General features: G+C 35.7%; 1 protein-coding gene across 11 annotated transcripts in view; it reads right to left on the bottom strand.

The window, feature by feature from the left end:
• Positions 1-25115, bottom strand: part of LOC147355172 (uncharacterized) — an 814003-nt gene that overhangs the window by 210831 nt on the left and 578057 nt on the right. The gene's annotated exons all lie outside the window — the stretch shown is intronic.

The following is a 25115-nucleotide window of genomic DNA, read 5'->3' as shown; positions in this document are numbered from 1 at the left end:
TAACAAAAGATAACACCAACTGTGGTCTACAAAGAAAGACCATTTGATCCAACTATATTTATCCTGAACATCAAAAGGATTCTGAATGTGCATAGAGTTTTATAAAGAAATGAAATGCTCTGGCTTATGTCTCAAAATGAATATAAAAGATTAGAATAACCAAAGGCTGGGAGCAAAATACTAAGTTTCTAAATATTTGACTATAGAGGACTTGCTCAAAACAGTATAAGCAAAACCAAAAAATCACAAATGTTAAGAAAAAAGGAAAATTAATAGGTAAAAATATAAGCATTCTCCTGAAACACATTTATATGACACTAATAATTTTCATCCCTCAAAACTCTATAGCCATATTATTTAGAATGACACATATGGGGAGCATTTTTCTTCATGGTTTTTTTAACTTCCTGCACAAATGAACTGTGAATTGAGACTCATAGTTCCATAAAGTGGGAAATGAAGACAAGCTTTCTTACAAAAATTAAAAAAAAAAAAAGAAGATTAAGGTCTGATAGCTATTTGGTCATATATATTAAATCTTTTATAATTAGTTATATTTAAACAAAAATACCTCTTGAAAATCTACTCCCATGTAGTTTAAGAATATATTTTTAAAAAGTGGGAAAAATAAGTAGCAGAACTGCAGCCACAATCATGATCCATTTCAATTTGAATCATTTCAAAATCTGTTTGGATTCTCCTACTTCAGGGATACAAAGTATTTTCCCAGAGTCAACTTTTATCAGTATTTATCTGTAACTTTATCTCTATCACCTCCTTTTACTCTTTTATCTTCATCTAATATCATTAAATTCATTCCAGCAAAAAATTAACTTTATACAGACTTCTACATTTAGAGTTGAAAACATCAGAATATTATTTGGTCTGAAGAAAGCATCTGCATGTTGGAATTTTTCACTTTTCACTTGGATGTTTACTGTCATGTAGACAGCTGTTTTCTAGAGATATGACAATATTTTAATTTTAAACATTTTATTTATTTGGCCAATTCTTCAACTTCTAAGAGATCCCTTTTTAAGCACATTTGTTCCCTCTTTGGCTAAATTAAAAAATGTTGTATTTCCACTAAACCAAAGTGGATTTTAATTGCAAAGATTTTTTTTTTTTTTTAATTTTGGATACATCAAGGTTTCCTTGTGGGAGTCATGCAAGTCAAAGTGTACAGAGTTAATACCTTCTTTTAGGTAGTTGAGTTTTATTGAGATGAAATTTACCTATAGTGAAAAGCAAAGATAGTAAATGCATATTTTGATGAATTTTGACTATATATAGTATTCTCCCATTTGTGGAAAAACATGTTCTTAAAAAACGTATGCTTTTAAAAATGGAAAAAATGAATGGAAAAATTATTCAACTCTTCATACCATACACAGACTAAAAATCAACTATATAAATGCACATAAATGAAATATATATATTATTGACCTATTTGTCTACTTTTCTGCAAAAAGCATATGCGCTTCATTACTTGTAAATTTAGAGTGACTTTTGAAATCATGTAATATAATTATTCCAATGCTGTTCTTATATTTTATGATTATTTGGACTATTACATGTGTGGTGCATTGACACATCATTTTAGAATATAAGTAATTATATTTATATATATTTATATTGTATTTAATATATATGACCAGGTAGCAATGGCAATCCACTCCAGTACTCTTGCCTGGAAAATCCCATGGACGGAGGAGCCTGGTAGGCTACAGTCCCTGGGGTCGCTAACTTTCACTTTTCATTTTCATGGAAATGGCAACCCATTCCAGTATTCTCACCTGGAGAATCCCAGGACAGAGGAGCCTGGTGGGCTGCCGTCTATGGGGTCACACAGAGTCGGACACGACTGAAGCGACTTAGCAGCAGCAGCAGCTAATATTGAAAAGTCTGTTAGAATTTTCATTGTGATGACTTTGAATCTCTACATCAATTTGTGGACAGTTAATACTACTAAAGAATTTTCCAATCCATGACTTCATATTCACTTAAGCTATCTTTGATTTATCTTGCATATTTTTTCAGTGTACAGTTTTACATGTATTTGCAAAATCTTATCTAAATATTCCATGTATTGTGGACTTTAAAGTAGTATTTTAAAGCTTTATATTTCTATCTGCTTTTTTCTATGATATACAAGTGACTTATAAACGTGACTTTTATTTATTTACCTTTTATCCTATAAACCTCCAAAAATTACTTAAGTATTTAAATATTTTGTGGGGATGAGAGTTACTTAGAATTTTCTTATGTAATAACATGTGTGCACTGGATATAAGGAAGCTACTGATTTTTCTTGTTAGTCTTTATGAATTTATTTTATCCCTTACTTTATTGACCTTTATATAACATTGAGCATGTTTAACAGAATGGCAAGAACAGACATTCTTCAGAGGAAGCACTCAAAATTTCACCCTTATGATAATGTTGCTAGTGGTTTTTCATGGATATACTTTACACATTGAGAACATTACCTCTATTTCCAACTTGCTGAGAGCATTGTATCAGGAGTATATGTTGAAAAGCTACAATAATCAAAATAGCATGGTACTGGGACAAAGCAGAAATAGGGATCAATGGAATATGATAGAAAGTCCGGAGAAAACCCCAAATATATATGGCCACCTAATCTGTAACAAAAGAGGCAAGAATATATAACAAAGACAGCCTCTTCAATAAAAGATGCTGGGAAAACTGGATAGATTCATATAAAAGAATAAAATTAGAACACTCCCTAATGCCATTCACAAAAACAAACTCAAAGTGGATTAAAGACCTAAATGTAAGGCCAGATGCTGTAAGTCTCTGAGAGGAAAACATAGGCAGAACACTCTCTGATATAAATTGTTGCAATATCTTTATAGATCCACCTCCTAGAGCAATGAAAATAAAAATAAATAAACAAATGGGGTCTAATTAAACTTAAGAGCCTTTGCACAGCAAAGGAAAACATAAACAAAATGAAAAGACAATCCAGAAAACGGGAGAAAATATTTGCAAATGAAGCCACTAACAATGGATATGGATTAATCTCCAAAGCATACAAACAGATCATGCAGCTCGATACAAAAAACAAATAGATATTTTCCCCAAAAAGACATTTGCTGTTGTTCAATCACTAAGTCATGTCTGACTCTTTGTTATCCCATGGACTGCAGCATGCCAGGCTTCCCTGTCCTTCATCTTCTCCCAGAGCTTGCTCAAACTCATGTCCTTTTTGTCAGTGATGCCATCCAACCATCTCACCCTCTGTCATCCCCTTATTGTCCTGCCCTCAATCTTTCCCAGCATCAGGGTCTTTCCAATGAATACTTAGGGTTGATTTCCTTTCAGATTGACTGGTATGATCTCTTTGATGTTCAAAAAGCACATGGAAAGATGTTCAACATTGCGAATTATTAGAGACATGTGACTCAACACAACATGAAGTATCACCTCACACCGGTCAGAATGGCCATCATCAAAATATCTACAAACAATAAATGCTGGAATGGGTGTGGAGAAAAGTGAACCCTCCTACACTGTTGGTGGGAATGTAAATTGGTACAGCCCTTATGGAAAACAGTATGGAGGTTCCTTTAAAAAATAATAATAAATAAATAAAAATAGAGCTACATTTTGTTGTCAGACACTAAGTTGTGTCTGACTCTTTAATGACCCCATGAACTTAAGCTGGCCAGGCTCCTCTCACCATACGACCCTTCAATCCCACTCCTGGGCATATAACTAGAGAAAACTATAATTCAAAGAGATACATGCACCCCAGTGTTCATTGCAGCACTATTTACAATAGTCAGGACATAGAATGAACATAAATATCCATTGACAGAGAAATGGATTGTGAAGTAAAGAAAACGAAACAATGTCATTTGCAGTAACATGAATGGACCTAGATACTGTCATACTGAGTAAAGTAAAACACAGAAATAAATATTATGTATACCTCTTATATGTGGAATATAAAAAAAATGGTACAAATGAACTTATTTACAAAGCAGAAATAAAGTCACAGATAAAGAAAACAAACTTATGGTTACCAGGATGGGAAAGGGCTGAGGAATAAATTGGGAGATTGAGATTGATATGTACACAGTACTGTCTACAAAACAGATAACTAATAAGGACCTACTGTATACCACAGGGAATTTTCTCAATACTCTGTGATGACTTATGTGGGAAAGGAATACAAAAAGATGGATATACGTATAAACAATTTACTTTGTTGTACATCAGAAACTAACACAACATTGTAAACCAACTATATATCAACAAATTTTTTTTTTTCTTCGAGGCCCCATGGACTGCAGCCTACCAGGCTTCTCCATCCAAGGGAGTTTCCAGGCAAGATTACTGGAGTAGGTTGCCATTGCCTTCTCTAATATCAACAAATTTTTAAAAAATAAAGTGTATGTTGAATGCTGTCAAATGTCCGCATCCATTGAGAGGATTTTTTTTCTCACTTAGGTATTATGCTGATTTATTTATGAATGGAAAACAAGCCATGTATTCCTGAGATAAACTCAAATTTGTTATGATGAAAATTATAAAAATTTATTAAGGATTAGTGCTTTTATACTTAAGGATATTGACTTGTGATTTTTATGACATCACAGACATTCATGTTTATTTTATCTCTCAGTTGTATAACATATATGAGATACATGTATGTGGTTATGTTTGTGTATTTTGTGTTTTTTCTTTTATTGGCTAGATTGTCAGTTTTAACAAATCATTCATCTAATTCTAATGGTGGAACTAAAACAAATTATTTACTTAAAATTTGGATTGGTGTTTAACAGTCACAGAGTCAGAGTCCAGTGAATATAAATGTCAGTTGTAAGACTCACTCGTGAATTTGTAGGACAGACAGGGGAAGACAATGGTTGAAATCTGGACAAAGAAGGCAGTTCATGTTCTTTGTGAATCTTGACAATAGTAGACAAGAAAGAAAGAGTGAGTGAATTAAGTCACAACAGCATGTGGGTCCCCAAATATTTCACATCAACCCTTATCACTTACTGTCAAGGAAGAAACAGTTACATGCTTGCAGGTCCCAATAGACGCATCAGGAGTGGCCTGAATCCAGATCTGCTGATATGATACTTTCTGCTGCTCTGGAAAGATGCTGTAACCTCCCCTGGCTTTTTTTCAGAAGGAAAATTAATTTGGGGATGTGAAACTAGGGCCCAAGGACATTAACCAAGAATTCAGGTCCCATTTACAATGGTACCAGGCTGAAAAGATCTGAGATTCTCCAGGCAAAATATGACTCACCAATCTTTTATAAACACATATATAAAACCTATCAAACATTCACATTTCAATGGTACTAAAAATTCAACCAGTCCATCCTAAAAGAAATCAGTCCTGAATATTCATTGGAAGGACTGATGCTGAAGCTGCAACTCCAATACTTTGGCCACCTGATGCGAAGAACTGACTCACTATAAAAGACCCTGAGGCTGGGAAAGATTTAAGGCAGGAGGAGAAGGGGACGACAGAGGATGAGATGGTGGGATGGCATCACCAACGCTATGCGCATGAGTTTGAGTAAGCTCTGGGAGTTGGCGATGGACAGGGAAGCCTGGCGAGCTGCAGTCCATGGCATCGAAAAGAGTTGGACGTGACTGAGTGACTGAACTGACTGAAAATTCAAACTGCATTAACTTGTACCTGCCAGCAGCAGCAGCCAGCTTTATGTCTATGTTGTGTGGATTTTACTCTCGTGGACACTTTAGTGAACAATGAAAGAAAGTTTCACATTAAGATGGACTTTATTGTTCCTATCATTTGGTTATTTAGCTAGGTCCCTGATAAGGAATTAAGACTATCCAAGGCACAGCACACAAGCATATAGGTTTTCTATTACTTGCATTTGAATGAATCTTGACAAATTTACTCTGTTAACGCAACTATCTGCCTTAGTTCAAGTTCACTTGTAATGAGGAGGCAACATTGTTACTCTGCTTCTATAAAGCTACAGTCTTTTGCAGCTGAGGGTTCAGGGTGAATGTGCCAGGTGAATATAACTTGCATGAAACTCTTGCAATAAGAGACCCATTCTGCTCAACACCTCACCTCAGCTTCTGCTATGGAACTTTTACTCTAAAGAGTAAAACACATCTTCCCTGTTTGACAATATTCAATAGGTAATTATTTGTAACTATTTTAAAATTTATATTACAAAAAGAGCAAGTTTTTTCTCCTGTACCCTTCACCCCTACATAAATACTTTTCTTGACCTTCATTTGAACGGATAAAATAAGAATTTCATAAATATTCTCAAAGCACAGAACCTCATTAATTTCTTTTTGTATCTCATTTTGGCCTTAAGCTGCTATTTTTGCACCTGTTAGAATATCTTCCACATGTATTAGTATATTTGACATTTTGAAGATAGCTGCTGTCAATAAAAGTTATAGATACTTATTTTAAGTAGTGTGACTGGAAATTATCCAACAGATCTTGGAGGAAGCCAGGTCAGAATGAAAGCAAAAGCATCCAAAAAATAATCCTTTACCATATGGCGTGAGAGGCCTAAGAAACAGCTTAGTATGGTTTTTAGCTATTGTACTTAATGAATTAAAGTCAGTCTATACAAGTAGTAGTTATAATGGAATGAACTGATTTTAAACAATGTATTTAAATAATATTTTAATTCATTTCTCTCTGTCATAGATAATACTTATATGATTAGCCATAATTCATTGAATACTGTCATCTGTATGCTTTTATTCCTTTCAGTTTTTTATTTTCTTTGAAATGTAACATATGCTCCTATTTTCAAAATTAAAAAAGGACCCAAACTCTCTCAACCAAAAGCTAATCTTCTCATCTCTATAACTGAGTTGGTATACACACACACACACACACACACACTTATTCTTCATCTGCAAATTAGATCACAACACTATTTTTTTTCATTATTAGCCACATTTTACACTCTTTTTCATATATGCTTCACTTTCCATAATTATGGTAGCACACAAAAAAATTGCCATCTTCGCCATTTTATTGTAGTTTCTTATTAAGTATATTTACACATTGTTGTGTAACCAATCTCTAGAACTTGTTCATCTTGCAAAACTAAAACTCTACACCCATTAAACAATGACTTCGCATTATCCCTCCCTGCAGCCCCTTGCAACCACAATTCAACTTTCTGTTCCTATAAATTTTTGACTACTTCAGACACCTGATGTAAGTGGGATAAAACAGTATTTGCTTTTTTGAGGCTGCCTGTTTCACTTACCATGTTTTTGAAGTTCATCCATGGTGTATTATGTGCCACAATTTTCCCTTTTTAAGGATGAAAAATATTTCATTCTGTTTATATATTATGTTTTATTTATCCATTTTTCCTTTGATGGATACGGTTTGCTTTGAAATTTTGGCTATTGTAAATACTACTGCTATGGACATGCATGTACAAATCTCTCTTCAATATCCTGCTCAGGTGTTTTGGGTATATACCCAAATATTGCTAGATCATATGGCGATTGTATTTTTAATTTTTTCAGAAACTGCCATTTGTTTTTCATAGTGACTACACAATTTTACATTCTACCAACAGTATACAAGGGTTCCTTCCAATTTTTCCATATCCTCACAGCTGTTTTTTTTTTTTATGGTAGCCATCCTGATGCGTGTAAGGTTCTACTTCACTTTTAATAGATATATATTTCTTAAATGATTATATCATGACTTAAACAGTTCCACCTTTGATGAACACTATAATTATTGGTGTGTTCAATGAACACTGAGGTAATAATTTTGTGTGTGTGTGTGTATATATCTTTGTGTATTTACACAATTTTGAATACATTTTAATCAGTGGAATATCTGAACATAAAATCATTCTCATTTAGACAAAGTAAAAATGAAGTTTTTTTATAACTATCTTTATTTATCTTTTGGGAGTATATACAGAAAGAGCAAAATATTTTCTTGTGTCTCCTTATCTCCTATTGTTGCTGTTTAGTAGCTTAGTTGTGTGCAACTCTTGAGATCCCACACTCCTCTGTCTCTACACACACACTTTAGCCAAAATGCCCTCTAAAAGTGCTCAACGCATTTATACTGTCAACAAGAGCACAAAAGGGAGACTCTCTTCCTTATTGGTTTTCAGTCCTGAGTATGATCACCTTCTCATCTCTGTTGGTGTGGTGAAGGAATACATCATCTTCATTTCCTTATTTTTACTGTGGCTTGAGAGTAATCATTTTGTGTATTTACTAACCACTTGTTTCTTTTTTCTTCTTCCATGAACTACTCACATTTTTTAGCCCATTTTTTATTGAAACTATCTTTTTTTACTGATTCACAGAAAATCCTTGTAAATTAAAGAAACAAGTTCAATTCTCACCATATTAGTCTCAAGTAAATTTTTGTATTTGGGTAAGGTTTGCCAATGTCATTTTGATTTTTATCAAAAGATCAGCTTTTGGTTTTTGTTGACTGTATTCCCTTCATATTTTCAGCTTGAATGATTTGTACTTTAGTTTTTGTTATTTTCTTTCTCAGCTTGCTTTAGGCTTACATTGTTCTTCTAGGTACTAAAGTGAATCTCTGGCCAGTGATCTTAGATCCTTCTCATTTTCATACATTTCATTCAAATGTATAAATTTCCCTCTAAACACTTTTTTCTGAATCTTTCAAGTTCTGATGTTATCTTTTTATTCTCTTCCTTAGCTTTTCTACTTCATCTGGACAGAAGATTTGGGCCAAACTTCTCAATTTACTAGGAGAATTACCAGATTTATTTTCAAACTGAAGTTTAAAACAACTACACAAAAAATGTCCTAATGATTAGATAATTAGAGTTCACATAGAAATGTCACCATGTCTACCTCACCCTCCACTATACCTCACTTCAGTTCAGTTGCTCAGTCATGTCCAACTCTTTGCAACCCCATGGACTGCAGCATGCCAGGCTTCCCTGTCCATCACCAACTCCTGGAGCTTACTCAAACTCATGTCCATCAAGTCAGTGATGTCATTCAACCATCTCATCCTCTGTCATTCCCTTCTCCTTCCACCTTCAATCTTTCCCAGCATCAGGGTCCTTTCAAATGAATGAGTCAGTTCTTTGCATCATGTGGCCAAAATATTGGAGTTTCAACTTCAGCATCAGTCCTTCCAATGAATATTCAGAACTGATTTCCTTAAAGTGACTGACATACAACAAATGTTGTTGATTGAGAAACAAAAAATAAATATTACTAATAAATGATTGCTGCTGCTGCTGCTAAGTTCCGTCAGTCGTGTCCGACTCTGTGCGATCCCAAAGACGGCAGCCCACCAGGCTCCACCATCCCTGGGATTCTCCAGGCAAGAACACTGGAGTGGGTTGCCATTGCCTTCTCCAACGCATGAAAGTGAAAAGTAAAAGTGAAGTCGCTCAGTTGTGTCTGACTCTTCTCGACCCCATGGACTGCAGCCTACCAGGCTCCTCTGTCCCTGGGATTTTCCAGGCAAGAGTACTGGAATGGGTTGCCATTGCTTTCTAATTTCTAAACTGCTCTTTCTAGAAAATCAGTTACAATGCTGACTAATCTCTAAAAATCTTTATACATTCAATGAAATATTACTTTAGAATAAGTTTTTCCAAGTTAATTATTTTATAGAACTTCATAAATCACCTTAAGAAAGTGGGGATTAGTGGATTCGTGTTCAAATATTCTGTCTCCACCTTATACACTTCTAAATTAGCTTCATACCACTTATCCAACTTAGAGTTTATTCAAAAAGTGAAATATTTTTTTAGAAAAAAAGTCAGAAATATTCAGTCAGCATAGTGCACATTTGCAGAAAATCCCCTGAAATACACTAGATTAATCAAGGAAACTACATTAAAAAGGGTCATGCTCCCTGGGGGAGTGGATGCATCCATCTAGCACTTCTGAGAAGTGGTGTGTTACTATAACAATAAAAGATGTACCAAATTGAAGTACTGTACCTACAGTTAACAGACTGTTTCACTCCTAGACATCTGTGTATATTATGTTGAATTTAATTAGAGCTCTTTTTGTAAATTCTTCAGAGAATCTTTATAAGAAAGGTGTGTGGTTAGAGACAAGGCAGGTGTTTGGAGAAATGAGGATTAACCTTCTAAAGGTCTATGTTTTGAATGTGTTATAGACATGGTGTTAAGTGTGAAGGAGCGGTCACAGGATTTTAAAGGCCTCATGCTTGATGTGTACTCAGCTTCTAGAAGAATAATGTCCAGGATGAAGATTTCATACACGACCCAAATTGATAATTTAGAAATATTTTAAATTTTGATTATATAATTACCCTATTAAGAGATAATTTTATGAATTTTACACACACACACACACATAAAACTTAGCCATAAGTAGCATAAGTTTTATCATCATGCTGCATTAGCTAGCTCATTCCAAAGTTGCAGATTAGGCCAAAACCTGTAAGGTTCTCTCAGGAAACCCCCAAAAGTTTTATCTGCACTGATTCCTGTCTTAAAGGCAACATATATGGTAAAAACTTTCCCAAAATGCTTCCACACCTGATTCTAAGCTCCTACCTTATCCCACAGGCAGCTAACTGACTGAAATATAGGAGAACAAAACAATTTCAAAAATTTGAATAATACTATTTAAATAAATATAAGTTAAATAAAACTCATATTAAGATGTTCAGGAATTAATGGGACTCAAGACTTGTCTTTAATTTGTTAACAAGTTTGGACAGAATTTTCCCAATTGAAATATAAGTGGCAAAAAGAAAAACTAATACAAAGCAAGACAAAAATTGTTCAGCAAGAAAATTAGGAAGAAGTATGATATTTTGATAATTTTTAGAACATCTTCTGGCAAAAAATAATATTTGTTCTAGAGAATGCAGTTTGACTCACATGTTATTTTTCATGTCAAATAAGAAACATCTTAATGAGACACCAAAATAAGATTTAATGGAACTGTCAGAGCAAGTAAATGAATTCAAATGAGGAAAAACACAATCACACAATCAAAACCTAATAAGAACATTTGATCATCTATAGAATTCAGGCTTTAGAAAAAAACATAAATTGTTATAGAAGCAGAAGAATAAAGGTGAAAAGTCAGAACAGTTGGTGTGATGGTTACTTTTATGCGTCAACTTAGGCTATAATACCCAGTTGTGTGTATAAAACACTAATCTAGGTGCTGCTGTGAAAGCGTTTTATAGATGTGGTTAATTAATAACTATAATTATTTGACTTTAAGTAAAGGAGAGTGTCCTCCTTCTTGATGTGGTGAGCCTCATCCACTCACTTGAAGTCTTAAGAGAAAACGGAGGTGTCTCTGAAGAAAAATTCTGCCTCAACATTTCAGCATCAAGAAACATACAAACAATAAATGCTGGAAAGGGTGTGGAGGACAGAAAATCCTCCTACACCTTTGGTGGAAATGTAAATTTGTACAACCATTGTAGAGAAGAGTATTTTGCTAAGTCACTTCAGTCGTGTCTGACTCTCGTGACCCCATAGACGGCAGCCCACCGGGATACCCCGTCCCTGGGACTCTCCAGGCAAGAACACTGGAGTGGGTTGTCATTTCCTTCTCCAATGCATGAAAGCAAAAAGTGAAACGGAAGTCGCTCAGTCGTGTCCGACTCTTAGCGACCCCATGGACTGCAGCCTACCAGGCTCCTCTGTCCATGGGATTTTCCAGGCAAGAGTACTGGAGTGGGGTGCCATTGCCTTCTCCAAGAGAAGAGTATAGAGATTCCTTTAAAAATTCAAAAGTAGAAGTACATATTGTCCAGCAATTCCATTCCTGGGCATTTATCCAGAGAAAAACCACAATTTGAAAAGATAGATGTACACCAATGTTCACTACCAAACTATTTACAATGGCCAAGACATGGAAGCAACCAAAATGTCCATCAACAGATGAATGGATAAAGAAGCAGTGGTATGCATATATAACTGAATATTACTCAGCCAGAAAAAAAAAGAAATATTGTCATTTGTAGCAACATGGATGGATCTAGAGATTATCATAATAAGAGAAGTCAGAGAGCTCCAAATATTCTATGACATCACTTATATGTAGTATATAAAATATGCTACAAATGAACTTTTCAATGAAACAGAAAAAAGATCACAGAACAAGTGATCACAGAAGTAGAACAGAACAAGTCTGTTCTCTATGGGGAACAGAGGAAGGATAAATTAGGAGATTGGGATTAACATATACATACTATATATAAAAAGGATAATAAAAAAGGACACACTGTATAGCATAGGGGACACTACTCAATATTCTATAATAACCTGTATGGGAAAATAATCTGAACAATAATGGATGTATGAATATGTGTAACTGAATCACTTTGAAGTACACCTGTAACTGACACAACATTATAAATCAACTATCCCTAACATAAAATAAAAATTAAAAAGATTACAGTATCCTTCCTACCAGAGACTTTTTAACATGCCAGTCTGCCCAATGGATTTGTGACCTGACAGTCCCCTCAATCCTGGAAGCCAGTTCCTAGAAAATTCTCTCTCTTCTTGACAAACTGGCAGATAGACAGAGAGATACATACATATATAGAAATACATCCTTCTGAATCTGTCTTTCTGGATAACCCTGACTGATATAGTAGATATAAGAGATAGATACTAAACAAAGATCCAGAGCGTTTATTTGCAAATCTGAAAAATATATAACCAGAGATGCAATAATTTTTCCTAAACTGAAGGCATACATGTATTTTTGGATTAATATATCATACTTTGTTTCAGGAAAACTTAATGCGAGATAATCAATTTATTCATATCATCAAGCAGCTAGTTATTCATTAATAGGTTTCAAGAGAGTTTTAAGTGTCCTGGCAGACTAATTCGATCTTCTACAAAGAAGAGTAAATAAGAATAATCACATCCCTTTTAACAGGATAAGATGCCAGAGAAAATGAGCCAATATGTATAAAGTTTTGGTGGAGAAAATGAGGTAAAACAAGGATTCTTAAATCATTCAAGTTGTGTTTTCCACTAAAGAATATAGAAATATATTATCATTAAGGAAAAAAGGAAGCATGTTACTCATATTCTTTCCTAAACTATGAAATCAGAGAAAAATCCATTCTTCAATATCTGAGCCGTTTGCTATCTTCCTTTGTGGAAAACATCTAAAAACTTGTTTCTGCTAGAAACTAGCTTTGAGAAGCCCTATATTATAGATGAAAATCAGATAATATGGAGATAAAGACTGATAGATTTTATCATTTAAGATGAATATTAATTCAAAAACAATTTAAAAATTTCAGTAAAGCATAAAATAACTGGTAAAAATTTCAAGTGGAAAAAGTTGCAAACATTTTAATTAGAAAAGAGGCAAAACACATAGATAATTCACAAGAAGAAACACAAATGAAGTACAAATAAAATAACCTCTTTAATTTTGTTGATGTATGGCAAAACCAATACAATATTGTAAAGTATAAAAAAGTAATAATAATAATAAATGCAAAAAAAAAATAAAAGTCAAAAAATTCCAAGGAAAGGGTCATATAAGTTTTTTGGCAATAAAATTAAAAATTATATAATTTTTGCCAACTACAGTGTCATCTAGGCTGTGAGGTAACAGGAGTTGTCTTTATTTCATTAATAAAGTATAAGCAGAAACAGCTAGTTTTGAATCAACAAAATTTGTTCTCTAAGTTTAAAATGTAAACACTTTCTGCCTTAGCATTTCCAATATTAGAAATGTACGCCATGGTAGATAACTGTATAAATTTGCAAAGAATCATGTCCATTCTATGGTGCTAAATAAAATAGTGAAACTTACAAATATCAGTTTTTAATCGATTAAATTATAATAAATTCATAGATTAGAACATAATGCAGACATTCTAATTATGATGGATACCTCTATATGTTTATGGACATAGCCACAAATAAAAGTTGCAAAGTAAAAAGATTTACAAAACAGCATCTTAAAAAATGCCTATGAAGTATAGAGATAACTAGAATAATGGTTGCCTAGCTTTCTTTTATGTAGTTTTTATATTACTTGTATTTTCATGAATGCACATGCATACTTTTTATGATCAAAATTTATTTAAAGAAACTTTGAAAATTATTGTTGGAGAAGCGAGTATTTTTGATGATTTAAATGAGAGAATTACATAGAAATTGCATTTAATAATATTTATTTTTTCTTTTCCTTTCTTTTCTTTCTATCTTCATCCAGTTCTCTCTCTCACCATCCCCTGCCTCTGTTAACTAATATTGGATCTCTTTTTCTATGAGTTTCTCTTTTGACATATTGTTGACCTACAACATTATGTTAGATTTGATATTTCCATACATTAAAATAAGTGCCACAATGTCTACTTAACATCTGTCACCATAACAAGATATTACTTTATTATTGACTATATGTGTTTTTTAATTCTACTTTTGAATAAGGGGTTCCTAGGTGGTGCAGTGCTGAAGAATCTGCCTGCCAGCTCAGGAGACACAAGAGACTGGGGTTCCATCACTGTGTTGGAAAGATTGCCTGGAGTAGGAAACGGCAACCCACTCCGGTATTCTTGCCTGGAAAATTTCATGGACAGAGGAGCCTGGTAGACTACAGTCCATGGGATCCCAAAGAGTCAGAAATAACTGAGTGACTCAGCACACACTTGATATAAGAATCTATAAAATAGTAAAGCATTAAGAAGGAGCTGCAAGAAACTATAACCTAACATCACATTTCAGTTGGTTAGTCTTACTGTGATTACAATGATGTTAATAAAGAATTCTAAATTTTAATGAAAAAATCTCCCCAAATGCTTCCCCCAGAATCTGAAATGATGAAGGGCAAAAGATAATAGAATCAGCAGAAAGCATTTGATTACTGACAAAACAAAGGCTAGTGTTTTAAGTTAATGAGATAATATTCTAGAAAGAAAAAAATTATAGCCAGAGAAGACATCATTTTGGCTATGTGTTTAGTAATCAATTTTACAGGAAGCCAATCGCTACGTCTTATTTATAGTCCATCTTTTTGATAGAAGATGCAAGTTACATGAAGGTTCTATTGTGAAAGTAAGGTATAGTATATCTGCTGAGATTGGTATTCTTATCATTCATTATCAATCAATTTATAGTCATCAAAGCACAATGTGAAAAGAGAGTCAGCCTGAAAAAAAATTTTTAATGGAAACTTAATTTTATCACATGCTTATCAGAAGCATAAAATGATAATTCCAAGTCACACAAGCTAGAAAATGTCCAGTATATTCAAGAGAAGGAAACTAAATAGACATGAATTTTCAAGTTCATGAAGTCCATTTACTGTGAAGCGGGGATGATTCACCTGATTCATCACATTATACTTGAAATATCACTCAAAATTATGCTTTTGTTACTCACTAACATCTCACCAAAATGCATTGAGTAATAACGATAATTTATACAACATTTACCTGGCCTAGTGTTTGAAAAGCCTCAATCTCTACACTCACATTTTCAGTAATTTCCTACTTGACTTAATACCTCTCAGAGGACAACCATTTTTACTGTTTTGTAAGTTGGTGGGGAGGGGGTGTCTGACTATTAACCACATGAACCACCAACACCAACTTGTCAGGATCAAGACCTGTGGCCCACCCATACTGGCCCCATAAAGATCGTGCAGCATATTAGCTCAGTCACATCTTGATATTCCATCTGGGCCAGGCATTATTTAAGTGTGTCTATCAGAAGACCTGGCCCTAAAACGTCAGTAAGTTAAATAATCCAAAGTCAAAGGTGGTGTACTTTCCCTCCACTCTCTAATTTATAGGTTCCTTGAGGACAAAAATAAAGGTGAAAGCGAGTGGTTGGACTGAGCTGGTTTAGGGAGTGTGAAGGTGGCCTCTTTCAGAGCAGGGGGTCAGACAGTAGTCTGGAATCTAGGCTTTAACCATAAAGCCGCCATTTCACTGAGCCTCAGGGGTCATTTTATAGGTGTTCTATAAACGTTTTATAGCTAGACTCTGGCTGTTCCTTTTTTATAACTGCCCATCGCATCCCTTCTGGAGATGCTGACCCAGCAGGGGGTGAAGTAATAGCCAGTTATGAAGATCAGAATGGATTGCTTTCTTCACCCACTCACCTTTCACCTACTGTTTAATGACCACCCAGCCATTCCCTGCACAACCAAGAGAAATCAGCAGGAGCAGCTCTGAAAGGACAAACAAAGAGGAGTTTAGGCCTGAAGTTCTCACTGCTGCCATTGCATGAATAAATGGCCCATTCTGTTGTGCTTTCTTGAGCACTGGCAGGATTGTATTTTATTCATTAAAAAAATCAACTGAATCTGATATAGGAAGAACCATGGGAAGGTACAGAAGAATTGGTAAGGCTTCCTCCCTTGTCATTCTGAGAGAAAAGCAAAATTATTTTTTTCTAAAAATGAAGTATAGTTGATTAATGCATAGCACTCACATAACAGTTAAGGGGAAACTCAGTGCTCATACAAAATTTTGAGATTGTGTATAAGTCTTTGCTATGGAGGGAAAAATATTTAAACTTATAAGCTTGTCTTAAAATATCACAGAATATTTACTTTCTTTCAAGTATAGTTCTGCTGTATTTTAATGTCATTGTAGATAAAATGCTGTAGATAAAAATTAAGAATAAAAAGTGATATTTTGGTTACTGGGATGGTAAGTCTTTTTTTAATTTTCAATTTTATATTAGAGTATGGTTGACTTACAATGTTGTGTTAGTATCAATTGTATAGCAAAGTGATTCAGTTACACATATACATCTATCCCTTTACAGATTCTTTTCCATATAAACCACATTGATATAACTTTTAATACAGTATATTATTATAATCATGCTATTTTATTAGTTATTGCTGTTAATCTACTGTGTCTCCTTCATAAATTAAACTTTATCATATGTATGTATAGGAAGAAACAAGGTATATAGGGGTTGGTACTATTCATGTTTTCAGGCACCTACTGGGGTGTTAGAATGTATCCGCTATGGATAAGGGGGGACTAATGTATTGTGATTTTCTTCTTTTTGTCACAGTATCAATTTTCTTGCATTCCTCTGTTGGAATGCTGAGGCCAGATCAGGAAAGGACTGCCGCTGAAAACACAGTTTGTTACTCAGAGTCCCCAAGAGGAGGTGCACCCCAAGCCATGCAAGGCCATTGAAATGTGCTTATAGAAGGTAGGGCCAGATGAAATACTAAGAAGATTTAAAAAACAAATAAAATTGTAATTTGGATGTATGAATTACATTATCTCCTCTTCTTTGCTTCCCTGGAGAAGTGCCAGGATCGTCAAGAGGGAGAGTAACCAAGGGAAGATGTATTGAAGTTTTGGAGGGAAGGAACAGGTGGGGCAAAGTAGGTAGCTGAGTAGTTTGAATAGCCTTAGCACCTCCCAGGGTATGGGAGCTGGCCTTAGGTGCCTGGTACCTGATCCTGGGATGATTAGGGCAGGAGAATATTGGCTCAGAGTGTAAGAAGACATGCGGCAGGGGAGGCTCTGAATTGGTTAGTTTGCCTACAAATGTTTGTTCACATCCAGCCCTTCACTATATCTGTGTATCTGCAAGCCCTGGGTCTATAAAGCCTGAATATCAACACATAAGAATAAAAAGACATGCTTAATATACCCTCCTTGTTTTCTGTACTTAAATATCTGCCCTCAAAGGCTTTTACTTTAATGTTTAAATGGCTGACATATTAAAATATTATCATCCCAAGAAGTGAGCTTATATAGACAGGCCTCATCAGAGATGTATGTTAAATGCAGGTCATATAGGAGGTTCTTCCAGAGTCTCCTCTCACCACCTGGGACTGAGATTATCCTGCTCTGTGTTTCCAAAAATAATAACTAGGGGAGTAGTGAGCAGAGTGTAAAGCACACTATAAATACTGCCCTGCTGCTTTGTTTATTTCATGACTCTTCTTGTTGATATTTGAAACAGCTTTGTAAATGAAAATCTAAACTGAATGTAAACCAGGATACTCAAATAAATACACTGCAACTGATACTAGGCTTATCATTAATTAACCATCAAGCAAATGTTTTAAGTTGTCTCAGTGAAATCAGTCAAACATAGAACTTAAGAAAAAAACAACAACAAAAAACCTTTCTAAGTTTCTGACCCTTTTCTTCTCTTGAAATGTTTATCTTTCCCTTTTTGTTAGGAACACATTTAAAAAAGGAAAAAAAAATGTTCCCCCTAAACTCTTTGTAAGAGTTTATAGCAGCAGAAATACTACTGAAGTGGTTCTGCCCTCGATACCCATGTTTATTTCACTTAAATTTAGAGAATCAGGGCAGGAAAATATGGCACAGCATACCATAGCATAATTGAAAGAATAGAGCAGATTTCTTTATAGGGTGCAAGTCCAAATGAAACTTTAAGAAGATTTAAGGGTCAAATAAAAATAATCATTTCATTATATTACTAATCATTTCCCCCTCTCACAAATTTAAAAAAAAAGTGTATTTAAAATACGTATGTCAAGAAGGAGGATGTACATATATATACACACACACATATATATATAGTTATGACTGGTTTGCATTGTTGTACAGCAGAAACCAAGACAACAATGTAAAGCAATTATTCCAAGTAATTTTTTAAAATATATATGCACTATGGTTAAAAAAAAACAACTGTGTTCTTGTATGTACAATTAATTTGATTCTCAAATAAAAGAACTTTGCTTTTAATTGTCTACTCATAAAGTTTTAATTAGCCAATTTCTAAAACATGACGGCATACTGCTGAAAATCAGCCATAGTTTTGATGTATAGGTCTGCAAAGAATTACTTGGTAGCAATCAGAATGAACTGTACAGCTTATGTCCAAGGCTTCCTCATGGGGCATAAACACAAGCAAGTGGTGGTAATTCGCCTTGATTGCACTAGCTGGGGGAATTTAGCATAAGCAGTCAAAATGCTAAAGGTGTGCTGTCTGCTAGGTTACATGTTATAAAATAGCTAAGCATGTGTACTCTCAATTTCACACATCATATGGCACAGTGGTAAAGAACCCACCTGCCAGTACAGGAGATGCAAGAGACTTTGGTTCAATCTCTGGGTTGGGAAGATCCCCTGGAGAAGAAAATGGCAACCTACTCCAGGATTCTTGCCTGGAAAATCCCATGGACAGAGGAGCCTTGTGTGCTATAATCTATGGATCACAAAGAGTCAGACGTGACTGAATAACTAACACATAATTAAACACACACACAACACAGACACATAATTAAATATAGAAATTACAGCTAAGTTATTGTAATTACAGCTAAGTTAGTTATTACAGCTAAGTCACTGAAGGGCTTGTCTGGTGACTCAGATGCTAAAGAATATGCCAGCAATGCAGGAGACCCAGGTTTGATCCCTGGTGGGTCAGGAAGATCCTCTGGAGAAGGGAATGGTTACCCACTCCAGTATTCTTGCCTGGAGAATTGAGGCAAAAGTCAAACATAACTGAGCAACTAATACACTTTAAACTTTATATCACTAAGCATAAAGTGTTATTAGAATTACATTGGGCTGCCCAAAGAGTTTGTTCAAGTTTTCCAAGAAGATGGTATGAAAAACCTCATTGAACTTTTTGGCCAACCCAACAGAACCTGACATACAGATAGTGGATTTCAGGATTTGCTTGAGCTAAGGTGGAATTCAGCACATTTTTGTATAGATTTCTGTTTTGTTTTGTTTTGTTTTTAAATATAGCTTTCTATTTCTCCCATAGCATAGTATTATTATGTGATTTTTTTGGTTTACAAATATTGTGGATATTCAGGGACAACAGATGAATAAAATAGATTAAACAAAACTATTTTTCTCACTATGCAAATCAAATCCTTGCCCCATCTTAAATGTTTGTCAACAATTCTTTTAGCCAAATTTTATGATTTTTGCACCAAATTAAACTTCCAAAGAGACACTCAAGGTGCTAGCAGCTTATAGTAACTGTGAGAAAAAAATATTATCTCTAATAACATCAGTATTAGTGTCCCAAATTCAAGGCGTGAGCATCATAAACACTAATAACATGGTGCTTAGATTAAAAGTAGGATTTCAACTTTCAAAACACATTTCTTATTCACTGGCTGGAGTTCTGCAGGCTTAGGTCATTGCTATCAGGATGTCCCTAAGAATGTAAAAGGAGGAACTACAATCCCTAGGTATGAAGATTTTCGTATTAGGTTAAAGAAGAGTGTTGGACTTCCCTAGTGGTCCAGTGGCTAAGAACCCGCCTGCCAGTGCGGGGAACACTGGTCCATCCCTAGGCTGGGAAGATTCCACATGCCACAGGGCAAATAGGCCTGCGCACCGCAACTACTGAGCCCTTGCACACTAAGCCAGTGCTCTGCAACAGAGACGCCGCTGCAGTGAGAAGCCCGTGCACCTCAACTAGAGAGCAGCCACCATTCACAGCAACTAGAGAAAGTGCACGCAGAAACAAAGACCCAGCACAGCCACAAATACATAAATAAATACTTTAAAAGGGTGTAACACAGTATAAAATGTGACACACACATGACTGCAAAAGACTCCAGATGAAGTTTCCATCTCCTGCTAACTAAGGCTTCCTCATGGCACAGTACTATCAGGGCAAGAGAAAGTTCCTCCAAAGAATACGGCAAGAGTGCTGGTGGATCCTACTCTCCCATAACAGATTACAACACCAACAATAAAATACAAGACTACTTTCAAGTGTGTAGCATAAAAAAAGACAACCTATAGTAACTTACGGAAAAGGCGATGGCACCCCACTCCAGTACTCTTGCCTGGAAAATCCCATGGATGGAGGAGCCAGGTAGGCTGAAGTCTATGGGGTCGCTGAGTCGGACACGACTGAGCGACTTCCCTTTCACTTTTCACTTTCATGCATTGGAGAAGGCAATGGCAGCCCACTCCAGTGTTCTTGCCTGGAGAATCCCAGGGACGGGGGAGTCTGGTGGGCTGCCATCTATGGGGTCACACAGAGTCAGACACGACTGAAGCAACTTAGCAGTAGCATAGTAACTTAAGTAGCATTTTAAGGTTGAATATAAGTTCATTATCTACTTTTAGTCTTTATGTTGGGGAGAAAAGATGAAACACCAAATTCCTATATTTAAAATGCTTACACTGTATACCAGACTTGTGCTAAGAAAATTATGAACATAATTTTGCTTAATCCCAGAACAACCCAAACTGTAGGAACCATAGATCATTTCTTTTTACTAATGAAGAAATGGAATCTTAGAATAATGAATAACTCCCCCACCTAAGCCCAAGCAAGTGATGTAGCCAGAATGTGAATGGCTCAAAACAGTCATTTAAGGGTGACATTTAAAAACACATTCAAATGTTGTTGATAATTTATACTTCATTAAGAAGAAATTTCAGAGCATTTCTGAAAGGCCATTTCATATTATTAATTATAACAAAGCTTTCCAGTATAATTTTATTTCCTCCAATAATGTGTAAATAATCACGTTGTGACTAATGTCTCATCACACAGCTAAAACTATAAGGAGGCACTTTCAATCACTTTTTTAAAAGAGATGGTTCATTTATTTCAGCAACTCCTAAGTCAGTTCACATCAGGAAGGCTGTAGGAGTGAAGAGGAGGAGGGAAACAAAAGAAGCTGGAAAGATTTACCATGATGCAGGCTAATGCCTTATATGGGAAATTTCTCTCTTTACAGAAACAAATTTTGACCAGGGTTAGCAGAAAATAATTTTGAATCTTGAAAAAATTGCAAGGTTTATCTTAAACCTTTGGAAGCTACATCTGTCAGAACACTCAAACAAGCCATCATGTTATTACTATTTCTTTAGAAAAGCCAAATAAATAAGTACACAGAGATTACATCAATTTACGCAGAAGTTCCTATCCAAAGCTCAGTTCAGTTCACTCAGTCCTGTCCAACTCTTTGCAATCCCATGGACTGCAGCACGCCAGGCCTTCCTGTCCATCACCAATTCCAGGAGCCTACTCAAACATGTCCATCATGTCTGTGATGCCATCAAACCATCTCATCCTTATTCGTCAACTTCTCCTGCCTTCAACCTTTTCTAGCATCAGGGTCTTTTCAAATGAATCAGTTCTTCCTTTTAGGTGGCCAAAGTATTGGAATTTCAGCTTCAGCATCAGACTTTCCAACAAATATTCAGGACTGATTACATTTAGGATTGACTGGTTGGATCTCCTTGCAGTCCAAGGGACTCTCAAGAGCCTTCCCTAGTACCACAGTTCAAAAGCATCAATTCTTCGTCGCTCAGCTTTCTTTATAGTCCAATGCTCACATCCATACATGAGTACTGGAAATACCATAGCGTTGACTAGACAGACCTTTGTTGGCAAAGTAATATCTCTGCTTTTTAATATGCTGCCTAGTTTGGGCATAGATTTTCTTCCACGGAGCAAGTGTTTTTGTAATTTCATGGGTGCAGTCACCATCCACAGCGATTTTGGAGCCCCCTGCAAAAAAAAATTCATTTTTTCCATTGATTCCCATGTTTCTGCCATAAAGTGATGGGACTGGATGCCATGATCTTAGTTTTCTGAATGTTGAGTTTTAAGCCACCTTTTTCACTATCCTCTTGCACTTTCATCAAGATATACTTTAGTTCCTCTTCACTTTCTGCCATAAGGGTGGTGTCATCTGCATATCTGAGGTTCTTGATATTTCTCCAGCCAATCTTGATTCCAGCTTGTGCTTCATCCAGCCCAGCGTTTCTCATGATGTTCTCTGCATATAAGTTAAATAAGCAGGGTGACAATATACAGCCTTGACATACTCCTTTTCCTATTTGGAACCAGTCTGTTTTTCCATGACCAGTTCTAACTGTTGCTTCTTGACCTGCATACAGATTTCTCAGGAGGCGGTAAGGTGGTCTGGTATTCCCATTTCTTTAAGAATTGTTCACAGTTTGTTTTGATTCACACAGTCAAAGATTTGGCAAAGTTGATAAAGCAGAAGTAGACATTTTTCTGAAACTTTCTTGCTTTTTCAATGATCCAACAGATGTTGTCAACTTGATCTCTGGTTCCATTGCCTTTTCTGAATCCAGCTGGAACATCTGGAAGTTCACGGTTCATGTACTGTTGAAGCCTGGCTTGGAGAATTTTGAGAATTACTTTGTAGTGGTGAGTTGAGTGCAATTGTGTGGTAGTTGGAGCATTCTTTGGCATTGCCCTTCTTCTTTGAGATTGGAATGAAAGCTTATCTTTTCCATTCCTGTAGCCACTGTTGAGGTTTCCACATTTGCTGGCATATTGAATACAGCACTTTCACAGCATCATCTTTTAGGATTCGAAATAGCTCAACTGGAATTCCATCACCTCCACTAGTTCTGTTCATTGTGATGTTTCCTAAGGCCCACTTGACTTCATATCCCAGGATGTCTGGCTCTAGGTAAGTGATTACACCATCGTGATTATCTGGGTCATGAAGATCATTATTGCATAGTTCTTCTATGTATTTTTGCCACCTCTTCTTAATATCTTCTGCTTCTGTTAGGTCCATAACATTTCTGTCCTTTATTGTGTCCATCTTTGCATGAAATCTTTCCTTGGTATCTCTAATTTTCTTGAAGAGATCTCTAGTCTTTCCCATTCTGTTGTTTGCCTCTATTTCTTTGCATTGATCACTGAGCAAGGCTTTCTTATCTCTCCTTGCTATTCTTTGGAAGTCTGCATTCAAATGGGTATATCTTTCCTTTTCTCCTTTGCTTTTATCTTCTCTTCTTTTCTCAGCTATTTCTAAGATCTCCTCAGACAACCATTTTGCCTTTTTGGATTGTTTCTCTTGGGGATGTTCTTGATCACTGCCTCCTGTACGTCATGAACCTCGGTCCGTAGTTCTTCAGGCACTCTTTCTATCCCATCTAATCCCTTGAATCAATTTGTTACTTCCACTGTACAATCGTAAGGGATGTGATTTAGGTCATACCTCAATGGTCTAGTCATTTTCCCTACTTTCTTCTAGTTAAGCCTGAATTTGGCAATAAGGAGTTCATAATCTGAGCCACAGTCAGCTTCTGGTCTTGTTTTTGCTGACTGTATAGAGCTCCTCCATCTTTGGCTGCAAAGAATATAATCAATCTGATTTTGGTATTGACCATCTAGTGATTTGCATGAGTAGAGTCTTTTCTTGTGTTGTCAGAAGTGGGTGTTTGTTATGACCAGTGAGTTTTCTCGGCAAAACTCTGTTAGCCTTTGACCTGCTTTGTTTTGTACTCCAAAGCCAAATTTGCCTGTTACTCCAGTATCTATTGACTTCCTACTTTGCATTCCAGTCCCTATAATGAAAAGGACATCTTTTTTGGGTGTTAGTTCTAGATGGCCTTGCAGATCTTCATATAACCATTCAACTTCTTCAGCATTACTATCAGGGCATAGACTTGGATGACTGTGATATTGAATGGTTTGCCTTGGAAATGAACAGAGATCATTCTGTCATATTTGAGATTGCATCCAAGTACTGCATTTTGGAATAATTTGTTGACTATGATGGCTACTCCATTTCTTCTAAGGGATTCTTGCCCACAGTAGTAGATAAAATGGTCATCTGAGCTAAATTCACCCATTCCAGTCCATTTTAGTTCACAGATTCCTAAAATGTCAATGTTCACTCTTGCCATCTCCTGTTTGACCACTTACAAATTTTCCTTGATTCATGGACTTAACATTCCATGTTCCTATGCAATATTGTTCTTACAACATTGGATTTACACCCATCACCTATCACATCCACAACTGCGTGTTATTTTCACTTTGGCTCCATCTCTTCATTCTTTCTGGACTTATTTCTCCACTTATCTCCAGTACCATATTGGGCACCTATCAATGTGGGGAGTTCATCTTTTAGTGTCCTATCATTTTGCCTTTTCATACTGTTCATAGGGTTCTCAAAGCAAGAATACTGAAGGGGCTTGCTATTCCCTTCTCCAGTGGACCACATTTTGTAAGAACTTCCACCATGACCCATCTGTCTCATGTGGCCCCACGTGATGTGGCTCACAGTTTCATTGCATTATTCAAGGCTGTGGTCCATGTGATGAATTTGAATTTCTGTGATTGTGATTTTCATTCTGTCCACCCTCTGATGGAGAAGGATAACAGGCTTATGGAA

This window comes from Bos grunniens, chromosome 17 (assembly GCF_055505025.1).
Source record: "Bos grunniens cultivar Pamir isolate PY7600 chromosome 17, Bosgru_T2T1.0, whole genome shotgun sequence".
NCBI lineage: Eukaryota > Metazoa > Chordata > Mammalia > Artiodactyla > Bovidae > Bos > Bos grunniens.
Note: the sequence above shows the minus strand (reverse complement) of the source record. Positions and strands in the feature narration are given on the sequence as shown.